Below are 12,594 nucleotides of genomic sequence, written 5' to 3'. Positions count from 1 at the left end.
ACTATATCTGCTATGGACTGGATTGGCTGCTTATAATGAAAAACCCAAATAACAATGACTTATACAAAATAGGGGTTTGTTTTGGTCTCATGTGACCTAAAATGCAGAGGTAGGTAATCCAGGGCTAATATGGTAGGTTCTAGATGTCATCAATATTCCAGACTCCTAACTTTCTGCTGTTTTCTTTAATTCGTGAGATTGTCTCATGAACAAAGTATCCACCTCAGCTCTGGCCTTCATGCTTGTGTTCCAGGAGAAGAAAGAGGGAAAAGGCAAAGGTTATGCCTAAATCAAATCCTCTTTTAAGAAGATTTTCTAGAAGCTAACAATTTCCACTTACATTTCATTGGCCGGAACACAGTCACATGACCATCCCTCCCTAAAAGGGAAGCTGGGAAATAAAGGTTTACTTTTGTCTTTTTAAAAACTGTGTAAATAATCATCACCAATGAAATCTGGGTTCTGCTCATGAGGATGAAGAAGAAAATGTCTATTGTGCAGATAACTAGCAGTCCTTAACTCAGTTATCCTGGGCAAGTGATTTCCACTCTTGGGCTCCATCTCAGCAAATACAGAATGAAGTTGGACTTCATGATCAAAGAGATCCCACTCAGTTCCAAGGCTGTCAGATTTCATGACTTTGTATCTAAACTTATTTATCAGTGATGTTCAGGGAAAACAAAAAAGGCCTGGATATTACTCTCATGCAGTACTCCAGGTGTCCTCACTTTTAGGAAATGTCAGAATCTATTTCAGCCTGTCCATCCATTCATGAAGACACCTGTTACGAATATTTTTGAGTACCTGCCATCCGCTAAGTACTATGGATACAGCCATGAATAAGATAGATGTGCTGTCCCTGCTCTTCTTGCCCTCTTAGAGCTTACAGTTTGGCTAGAAGACAGAAATTAACAAATAATGTTACAAATGTTCAGTAAAGTGCTCTAATGAAAGTGGATTACTACATGAGTGCTATAAAGAAGATGTGGGGGTATAATAGATGGAGGAGGTGGAGAAAATCTCCCCAAGACTTTATTTTGAAGCTGAGACCGGAAGGAGAAGGAATCAGTTTTGCAAAAAGTCAGAGGAAGTGCATTCCAGACACATAGAACAGCAAGTTCAGACACAGGCCCTAAGGCAGGAAAGAGCTGGGCTCATTCTAGGAAATGAAAGATAGCCAGGGTGTCCAAATGTCATCAGTGAGGAGGAGGCTGACGTGGAATGAGGATGGAGTGGTCAGTAGATACCACAGTTGCAGCCCCATGTAGGCTCTGGGAAGGAATTTAGATTTTATTCTAAGGACAATGGGAAGTCATTGGTGTGTTTTAGGCAGAGGAGGGACAAGGCTGATATAATCAAGTCTGCATCTTTATAGAACCTCTAGATGCTGTATGAATAAAAGATTTGGAGGGGGAGGGTGAAGGTGAAGAGCCCTTGAGAAGGCTGTTGCATCTGTCTGAATAGGAGCTGAACAGGGCTTAGATGGGGGTGGTAATGAAAACTGGTTTCATTGAGAGTTGTCTGGTCTATTTACCCAGCCACCTACTCATCCATCCATGCATCAGTCTACTTATCCATCCATCCATCCATCCATCCATCCATCCATCCATCCATCCACCTATCCATCCATTCATCCATCCACCCACCCGCCCACCTACCCATTCAAGAAACATTTATAAAGTGTCTTTAAGTGCCAGGTTCTACGCTAGATGTGTTGGGTGAATAAGATGGTTTATTCCCTTTAGGAGTTCGCAAGTTAGAAAGGTAGAGACACACAAACAAATCATCGCAGTTCAGCACAGGCCATAATAGCAGTGAGTTCCAAGAGGTGTGGGAAGTGACTCTTACCAGTGGTGATCTGTTTGCCTCATGCCAGTGGAAGGTGAAAAGCCACAGTGTGATTCACAACTCTGGTTGCCAAGGGTGAGGACTTTTCTGGGCCACAGTGAAATAAACACATTTGAGGGCAACAGCAAGACAAGGGGGAGTTGACAGCCTTGGAATTTAGCTTGGGAATAGACAAAAATCCCAGAATGCTAGGAAGTAGACACATCCAGAGAAGATTGAGCTTTCCTATGAATTTATCCTACAGGGTCTTTCTGCATGAGTTTGAGGCCTCCTTGTTGACAGCCCATTGGTAATTTAATGGCTGGACTCCAGTGGCTGTCAGTGAGAGCAGGACTGGCTATCTCTGCTGTAGGCATCAAACAAACCCTTCAAACTAGCGTGCCAAGGCTCTGGGAGCAGAGAAACCATGGGGTCAAAAACAGATGGGTTCAGATAGGCAGTATAGCATAATGGTCAAGGATGCATGTTCTATAACCCAACTGCCTGGATTCAAATCCTGCCTCTACTGTCTGCTAGCCCTGTGACCTGGCAAGTTATTTAATGTCTGTGTGACTTAGTTCCTATGTTACAGGAGAATACAATTGTACCTCCCTTGTGAGGGTTCAAGGGGTTAATATTCCTACAATACTCAGATCAGTCCCTGCAATATGATAGACACTGTATGTGTTTGTTAATAAGATCTGCCCTTAGTTCTTCCATTCAGCTCTGTAGACAGACTTTCAGGGTGATACCATGTGCTCTCTGGCTTCCAAGGGACTGGGACCTGGGAATTGCATCCCAGGGGTAACCATGGAATGTGCTGATATCAGGTGTTGTATTGGGTCAGTTAGAAATCTGTATCTTTCTCCCATTAAACCAAAGCTCCTTGGAATGGTTGCCTTAATGACTTACTTCCTGTTCCAAGTACCTTGTCACTCATTCCCAAGACTGTCCCTCTGCCTGCCCCTTGTTCCAGTAGGTAGAGGTATACAGTAGTGGAGCAAGCTTGGGTTTGGAAGTCAGACTTGTTTCAAGCTGCTCAGCTGTGCGTAGGTAATTCAACCTCTCTGAGCCCAGTTGGTTTAACTTTCAAGTGGTAAATAGCACTGAGCTTGAGAAGTCCTGGAATAAAGTAGCTGAGGCCCAAGTTCAGCGACTGGCACATAGTTAGTGGAGCAAAGAAACTTGAGGGGATAGAAGCCACAAGGGTCAGAAAGGCATGCAACAATGGTTGAGTGTGGACTCTGGAACCTGACCTCCTGGGCTCAAATCTTCTAATTTCTTCTGCTTTCATTTATGCTCCATTTGGGTCCAGAAAACCATGTGCCCAAAGTCATGGCTCCACAGCTGGGACAATGCCAATGTGTTCTCCTTTGACCATCCATCCCAGACCTCAGAGCATCTTATCAGGCTCTTCTGTCTAACAAATGAAGGGTTGTCATCCTCCTTTGGATTTGGTAACGGGGCACTAAGTTGTGAAGAATTCAGGCCCAGGAGGTCCAGCTGGTACATTCTGCTACAAAGTCTACCCAACAAAGTGGCTTATTCTCGGGAAAGTGTGAAGTGAATTAATGCTTGTATATTGGGGTTCACATCCCTTTGTCAAGTTTTTTTTTTTTTAATACAAGCTATATGTTGCTGAGAGAACAGCATCAGAATTTGGGGATCACTGGGAGCCAAGAAGAGGGATGATAGACCATTCAAGGCATATAATTAATAATTTCAGCCAATTTCCTTGAAGTTCGAGGTCCTGAGTAACCCTGGGTTCCAATCCCTGCTGTACTGCTTTCTAGCTATGTGATCTTAGACACATTTCTTAAACTTGTCTCTATTTACCTTGTCTGTAAATGAGCTCCATTAGTAATAATAACTACCTCATCAGGTTGTCATGAGGAGCTAATTTGTTTACCTTCATCAGAATTCCTAGCCCAATGCCTTGAACTTAGTAGAAACTCAATAAATGCTATGTCCTTTCAAATGGCCACATGCACAGTCTGCAGACTTACTTTTGACAGTAGCAGATGATGAACATCTTTACTTTATCCAGTCCCAGATTCTCCTCATTGCCCCAGGCACATAAATACAGCATATTAATATGACCCCTAGCAGTTTTTAAGTTTTTGCTTGGCTTGGCTGGGGCTGGGGTTGTAGAGGAGCCAATTCACCAGTGATTATGAGAGTCTTATGCAGACAGACCTGCATGGTAAAACATTTCCAAATTCAGTTACCAGCTGAGCAGTGAGGGCAGCTGTGTTTAGGCAAGTTTTAGTTTGAACATACTCCCTGCCTTCCACTGTCTGTTCCCTTCTCAACTGCTTCCCCCCATGACCCAACTCTTCTTCCTGGAAATGAGTCGTATAAAATGGCCTTTGAGAGTCAGGCAAACCTGAAGTTGAATATTGTCCCTGTCACCTACTGTCACATCTCTTTGACTCTGATATGACTTTGGTTATAAAACACACCATTTTTTTATATATCACCAAGAATAAAAGAAAGCTATGACATGCCATCAATTATAAAACATGTAACTACCTCAGGTTTCATTAAATGTGAAAAAAATGTTTTTTAGAGTCATTTTCCCTTTCTAAGGAACAAGGTGAGAAAACTAACATTTAGTAAGCTCCTATCGTATGTGAGCCTGTTAAGTCATATGCAGTTTCATTTCGTCTTCATAATGTGAAAATTAATATGGGAAAACCTCACTAAAGTAGAGTGGGAATCTAGAAGAGGGAGCCATACCACTCAATGTCAATTACACGAAGCATTGTCAGTTACAGACTCCAAGGAAACAGTTCTCATTAGGAAAGAATCATGAATTGCAAGCCCCAACAGGAAAAGAAGTACATCTCCTACCAGAAATTGACTATCCTTGCAATTAAGCCACTGAGAAACCATCATCACCTTGAACTCCTGCTTCCTCCAAGGTATTTTCCTTCAAAACAACCCCTCTCAACTTCCTCCTTCTTCTCCATAAAATAATGTTTCCTCTCCTTTGTTTGTTGGACTTGTCTATGGTTTTGCTGTAGCTTCCATGTCCCAAATTGCAATTTTCTGCTATTCCCAAAGTAAACCCATTTTTGCTGGTAAAATGACTTTTTTAAATGTTAACAATAGCAACTCTGTGAGATGGGTGTTATCATCACCATCTCCACTTTACAGAATAAGAAGCTGAGGCTCAGAAAAGTTTGGATTTTCCAAAAGGCGTATAACTTATGACTGACCAAACTTGGAATGCTCAGATGTGCTGCCTTCTCTGTGCTGCTTAGTAGTGAGTTTCTCATCACCGAGGGTAATCAAATATAGGATGGATGACCACATGGTGGCAATGTTGAAAAGGAGATGACTGGCACAGTTCTCTATATACCTGTAAAATACATGCATGAATCCCTATTTTACAAAGGGAGAAACAGTGTTTAAGTGACTAATTCAAGTAAATGGACCAGCTGGGACTTGAACCCAGACCTGTCCAGCTCCAGAGTCCTTCTTTCACTGGGTTCCGAGTCTCTTGGGAGGAGTGGAGGAGTTGAAGCAGACAATAAGTAAGTAGACAAGTAAATAAGCAGAGTTATTATAAACATAATTGTTAAGAGCTGTTTAAAATGAAGTGGGTTATACCATAGAGAGGAAATGGGTAGAGAAAGATCTCTCTAATGGAGTGATCAGGAAAGGACTCTCAAAGACAGGGAAACAACGAACCCTCACACCATCCTGGCTTGATGATTAAATCTTGTAATGCATGCAATGCATGCAGCATATTTGGCACCTAGGAAGTGCTCAATAATTGGTAGCTATTATTAAGAAAAGTAAAATGCTCCCGTAAAGGCCATTGTGGAATCAAAGGAGCAGCATGCTTTGTCCCACCTCCAAAATCTAGATCCTTTCTCCCATGGAATAGGGAGACAATTTGGGGAAGTCAGGGGCTTGGCCTACTGGCCTTGGCAGGCTCAAGGCTACAGCATCAGCGGACGGCTGTCTCATTCAGTGCTTGATGACTCCCCTGTAGAGGAGAATGCCAAGGGGCTAAGAGTCATCTCTGCCTGCCACACAGTAGCTGGGTGACCTTGGGCAAGTCCTGTCTTCCATCTAAGCATCTTTTCGCTCATCTGTAAAATGAAGGTTTGGGTCTTCAAAATGAAGTTCCCTTCTGGCTCTTTCTAATTCTGACCAATACAACCTTCCTTCTGTAGACATGTTCCCACAGTGCCCTCTGTTGGCCATTCAGTAGAGAACAGGGACCGTACAACCTCAGAAAGACAGGTGCTCACTGCTAACTATTTCTCTCCTTGGAGGATTTAGAGCTTTGGAGGCACATACGGATCAGCACACTAGGATAAGAGTCAGGAAATCTGACTTCCCACAGTCACAGAATTTTGAAGAGAGAAACTTAGAGACTATTAGTTGCAACAACAGTGTTAGCTAACATTTGTTTAGTGCTGACTATTTACCAGGCATGGGCTAGATGTTGCATGTAAAGTGGTGAGTGTAACAGGCACAGGGCCTGCCTGAAAGAAGCCAACTTCTGCCTTTAGGCCCAAAGAATGAGCGCTTGCCCATCTTTCAGTTGGGCAGAGATTTTGACAGCATGAAAATAGCTTGCGTGAAGTCCCTGAAGGAGTATTCGAAGAGCCAAAAGAAGTTGAGTCAAGAGAGACCAGATACTGGAGGCTAAAGCATCTTGAATGTTAAAAACATGTCTGGTCAAAGTACAACCACCTTGGAAAATTGCCTGATGTATCTACTAAAGCTGAATATACACACTTCACCAGAAATGGGGACCTGTGCTCACTGAAAGACATACACAAGAAAGCAGCATGCCTCACAACAGAATACTGGAGACAACCCATATGCCCATCCACAATAGAAAGGATCAATAAATTAGGTCATATTCTTCCAATAGACTAACGTCAGCAGTTAGAATCATCAAACTGTAATTAGACACAACAACACGATTCAAGTTCACAAAGATAATATTGAACATAAGTCAGGCTTGGCTGATGAATCACTGACCTCTACCTCTGAAACTAGTAATACATTATATGTTAATTAATTGATTTAAAAAAATAAAGAAGTCAGCCTCAAAAGGTAGATATTATATGAGTATATAAATTATATACTATATATATATAGTGTGTGTATATATATATAGGGTGTGTGTGTAAATATAATATAATATAATATAATATAAAATTCAAAAAAAGACAAAACTACGTGGTGCTAATAGTTGGGATAGTGGTTGCCTTTGGGAGGGGTTGTAACTGGAGGGGCAGGAAGAGGGCTTCTTGGGGAGTGGGTTCTGTTCTATTTCTCAAACTGGGTACTGGTTGCATGTGTTCATTTTGTTAAAATTCATCAAGTTGTGGACATGGGGTATGTACATGATGTATTATGCACCAATCAAATATAGCAAAAGCACTCTGTGGCTACAAAGTGACATCACCTTTTTCATCACAGTCACATGACTGTCACCATCAGCAGGAGCAACACAGCCAAGAATATTTTGAGGACAAGGACCTAAGTGCTACTTTTCCACCTGACAAATTGCAACCAGAGGGGAACACTTGACAAGGTAACCAGTTCCACTGAGTTCCCGAAGAGGAAAAAAAAAAAACTGACAAAAGGTCTGGCACACCAGGCTCTTCAGAAAGTGCTTGAATGAACAAGGGAGGAAGAGTCTGCTCCCAAGCCATTTCTTGAGTTTGGAGCTGCCTCCCTGCCTGGCATTTCAGGACCAGCGAGGCACTCTCCTGGGTTCTGAACAATCCAAGGGTTTTGAGGCTAAGTTTGTCAATGGGAATCTGCCTTGAGACAGCCCCAGGCTGGACAAAAGAGGGCCATGCTGGGGCCAGAAGGTTTGACAGCCACAGCCTGTCAATGACAGAGTCATAGACCATTAAGTGTAGTGGAGGGGATGTTATTATCTTAATTTACAGATGGCCTGAGGGAAGTTAAGTGGCATTCTTAAACTCACACATCAGCAGAAGTTAGCCTGAAATATGAATGTCTTGATTCCTGGTTCAGGGCACTCTGATCACAAAGGGGGTAGGATTAGATCATCTGTAAATCTCCTTTGGGTCTCCTAGGTTCTTTGCCTCTTCTGAGTTCCTGTTGAGGGTGAAAGGAGCTTCAGGATTCTCAGGAAGAGTGGCTTTTTTTTTTTTTTTATGATTTAGCCTTGCCACAGTTAATTAGTGGCACACACACGTGTACACACACACACACACACACAGACTTCCATGCACACATACATATAAATACACATGCGTAGGTCTTGCTATGATTCTGAGGTAGGTTTTTAGTTGTCATTGCAGAGCATCACGGGTCCTGCAGGGAGGTTGTGTAGCATAGAAATAGGAGCACATATTTTAAATTTAAACAAATCTGAGTTCCAATCATGAAGTCTGTCACCTCCTCACTGCAACCTTGAGCAAGTTATGTAATGTTCCTAATCACACCTTTTTCATCTGTAAAATGAGAAATTGGAAGTCCTGAACTCACGTATATGCACTGAGTAAATGATAGGCATTTGCTATCCATATGATTTTGAAGAGCGTCTTAAACCCCTTTATGCCTCAGTTTTTTCCTCTGTGAAGTGGGAACATCACCTCTCTCAAAGGATTATTGTGGGGATTAAGTTAGCTAATAAATGTAAAATGTTTGGTGTGCTGGTTTATACATATTAAGTGATCATGAAATAGTATTGCACGTGCTGAGGGAGGGAATGGTCCCTTCCACATGCTCCCTGGAGTCCTGTTTCTGGCAAACACGGAGTTTTTAAAAAATGGTCTCCTCTTGGTCACATTTAGGAGGTAAGAGGGCAGATAAAGAGGGGCATCTGGGTGGCTCAGTCGGTTAAGCATCCAACTCTTGATTTTGGCTCAGGTCATATTTCAGGGTCCTGAGATCAAGCCCCGCTTAAGATTCTCTCTCCCTCTACCCCTCCCCCCCTAAAAAAGGGCAAATAAAAAGATGTGAGAAGCAGCTTAATACATTGCATAATCCTATCATTTTATAAGGGAAATCTGATGGTGATAATTTTGCTGCAGTTATCATCTGTATGATACTTCATGCATTGCAAAGTGACTTCACATCCTTTATCTCCTTTATTTATCTAGCAACCTACTACTGCCATCATGAAATATAAGGAATGGGAGTGTTTGCATGGGTAGTTGGCAATCCAGAGCAAAGGGTTCTGCCTTTTAGCTCTTCTCAGTGAATTTGGAGCCAGGTTTAGGCATTGAAATGGAAGTGTGTACAACCAGACCCCTCCCTTTCCCTGCAAACCCAAATCGCCACATAAAGTATTCTATGAAACAAAACTAATTCCCCTCTCAGACAAGGTTTCCCAGATCTGGTATTTTAAGATGGAATCCACAGCAAATGCTTTCTATGCTTGGAAGTCCCTCTCTGTGACTTTCTAAGATTTGATTGCTGATAGGCTGTGAAGGAGAGTAGAATTTGCCACCCCAAAATATGCCTCTTTGGCATAAGGATTATTTTGAGCTAGTTATTTATTTATTTTTAAGACCAAAAACAAAAACAAAAACAAAAAACCTGCAGGCACAGAAGCAGCTCTAAAAACTGATAGAATTGCCCTTTTTGTAAGACATTAACACTTATAAGGAAATCTACATTTGAAAGGGTGTCTCTGTGTCAAAAAGGGGGATGACTCTAAATCTCCAGAACCTCTTATCAGTGGAGAAGGCAAAGAGTTAAATCTGCATAACAATCTTAGCCTTGTTTACTGTTCTTTTCTTGATAACTTCCCATAACCGAATCCCCACCCTGAACATGTTCTTTCGTCTTTAGCTGGAGACGATATTTAAAGTGATGGTTTCCAGGTGCCTCGATGGCTCAGTCAGTTGAGCATCCGATTTCCACTCAGGTCGTGATCTCAGGGCCCTGCGTTGGGCTCTGTGCTCAGCAGAGAATCTGTCTCTCTCTCTCTTCCCCTCTCCCTCACCCCTCCCCCCACTCATGCACACACGCATGCCCACATGCACACTCTCACTCTGAAATAAAAAAAATCATTTAAAAAAGTGATGGTTCGAGCCATATCAGAGAATTACTTAGTTTTCCTGGGTATCTCCCATATATACAGGAAGTATACATGTTACTAAATCTGTTTTTCTCCTGTTAATCTTTTTTTTTTTTTTTAATTGAGGGGAATTGTTTCAGCCAAAATCTAGAAGTATAGAGGGAAAGTTGTGTTTCCTCCTCTGCAGTTGTGATATGCATTAAGTTCTGGACTTAGTCTTGTGAAACTGAGTAAAGGAGACCTCATTTTAAATGGAATCAGGACACCAGAGGGTGGAGCCCTAATGCCCTACCACTGTCCTCATTTGCGACCCTAAAAGGAAGAGATATATCTTGCATTCCTAGAGTATAGGAAGAAGCCTATATTTCACTGCTCCCATCAGGAGGAAGGAAGAATGTCTCCCTGCCCAGCAACAAGCTCAGCCAATGAGAAAATACCACAACTCAGCCAATGAGAAGCCATCACCACCCTGAATTCTCATTTTCCTCCAATGGACTTCCTTTCAAAGCAGCCCCTCCCAACTTCCTCCTTTTCTTATTTCCTCTTCTTTGATCTCCCCCCTTGCCTATGGTTTGCCATAGCTTGCCAGGACCCCAATTGCAATTCCTCTGCTATTCCTGAATAAGCCCATTTTGCTGGTAAATAACTAGATGTTTTACTTTTAATAAGGTTAATGCTCTCCCAAGCTCTTTACAGGTTTTGTTTTGCTTTTTTTGTTTTTTCCCCTGCTGTTAAGTAGTGATTACTCTTGAGTTCTCTCAATTTACTCCCCACCAATAACTACTTTATCAGCTCCATTACAGCCGTTCTCAATGAGAAAAAAAAAAAAGAAAAAAGAAAAAGCACCCAGACTTTCAGTCAATAGCCCCTTGAGGCGATGGAAGATGGGAACTAAAGTGGGAAGGAAAGCAACACTTTGGAAGATCACCTAACCATGGGATTGGGTGAGAGTCAGGGTGGGCACAGAGAAATCTTGTCTCAGGTTCTGATTTGGTCCTTTCATCATGATTATCCAAGTGAGAAGGTCTCCTTTATTTCTGAAATTAAGTGGTTTCCTTGTCTCCTGATAGATGACCGTGTGATTATGCTAGAAGAAAAAGAATAAAGAAGAAAGGGTGTAGCCTGTGTCTTCATTTAGTCAGCCGGTAATATTTGATTATGGCAAAGCTCCTGTCCTCAAGGAGCTAACAGTCTAGGGTGGGAGTTAGGGGGCAGATGTAAAAATAGATCATTTCACACGCAGATGGTCCATGTGATAATAAGGTTCTGTAGAGAAGGGGTTACAAAGAGGAAGTGTGATCTGATATAGGCCAGGGAGGAGAGTTAAGATGGCTTCACAGGAGAAATGACCCTAGAGCTGATTAGGGGTGTCATCTCCTGGGGGAGGGGCCTTCCATGCAGCAAGAAGAGCACATGTGAAGGCAGAGCGGTGTGAAATAGGACCAGTCAGGGAACTGTGGAAATTCAGGACAGCTGAAACATGAGGTATGAAAGGGATAAGTAAGTGTAAGATCTGAAGCTGAAGAGAACAGTCATGGCTCATACGGTGGAGGATTTTGTCTGCCCTCCAGCAGGCCAACCTCATCCGATAGAAGGTTAAGAGAGGCTGGAGGGATATAAAGAGAGAAGTGAGCTTGCTGTAAATGCTTACTAGCTTCTGGGTAGAGAATGGATTGGGAGGGGTGAGACTGGAGAAAGCCCACCTGGGAAGCTAATATATCAGTCAGGTAAGAGAGGACATTGTTTAGAGATGATCAGGGTCAGTGGGGTTGAAGAAAAGTGGATGGATTTAGTGAAGTTTTAGAAAGGAGAATCTACTGTGTTGAGGAAGGAAAGCAAAAGGGTGATTTCTAGCCTTTTATAGGAGGAAGAGTTTGAACAAGAAGAAGAAGGGGTGAGGAGAGATTATGAAATGAATTAGGTTGGGTGGAACTTATCCTCTGGGGTCCCCATTCCAAATCTCCTTTAGATGACCAGCTTTCAGAGGTCCCCTTTCTCCCCATCTTCTCATGCACAGCTAGTGATAGCACATGTTATAGGATCCTTTATAGGATTAAGAATCCTACTTCTCTTTTCTGGATCTGTTTCCATCTGGAAAGTGAAGGGACTAAACTCCATGGGACAGATCCTTCCCTCTTCTCCAGAGGAAGAGTGGAGTTCTCCCTTTTACATATCTTGCAGCAATGTCTGTCTTGATCTCACACTGTTTAGCTTTGGCGGCCTACAGTTTGTATGCCCTGTTTTCCCAAGCAGACCTTAAGCTGCTAGAGAGCAGGGCTGCCCTACCTTCCTTGCATCTTCTACCTGCTGCTTCTAGGTGCTCCCCCAGGACAGAGATGCCAGTTTCCCTGAATATGGGTCAGGTCCTTTCTCATGGTCTCTGTCATCCTTCTAGTCCAGAGTCTGTTTTCACTGATAGGCAGATACATATACACATACATACATAGACAGATAGTCAGACAGCCAGGGTTGGCTCTGGTTAAGTAGAATCCCATGTACTTTACACTGGAAGAGATATCAGATGTGATATGTCCCAGGGAGTTCCAGAACTTTGCCCTTGGTAATCCTATGGGTTATCATGGAGTTTCTTTCAGGGCCAGAGGATGAGGGAATCACAGATGGGAGTCTATTTGCATTTAATGTCTATATATTGGGTGTTCATGTAGAATTATATTTAAAGAAAGGGTTCCACTGTAAATGTTAAGAGAATCTTGTTCTAGTCCAGCCCCTTT

Source organism: Ursus maritimus, unplaced genomic scaffold, assembly GCF_017311325.1.
Source record: "Ursus maritimus isolate PB19 unplaced genomic scaffold, ASM1731132v1 scaffold_2, whole genome shotgun sequence".
Classification (NCBI taxonomy): domain Eukaryota; kingdom Metazoa; phylum Chordata; class Mammalia; order Carnivora; family Ursidae; genus Ursus; species Ursus maritimus.
The sequence above is the reverse complement of the archived record's forward strand: the minus strand, read 5'-3'. Positions refer to the sequence as shown.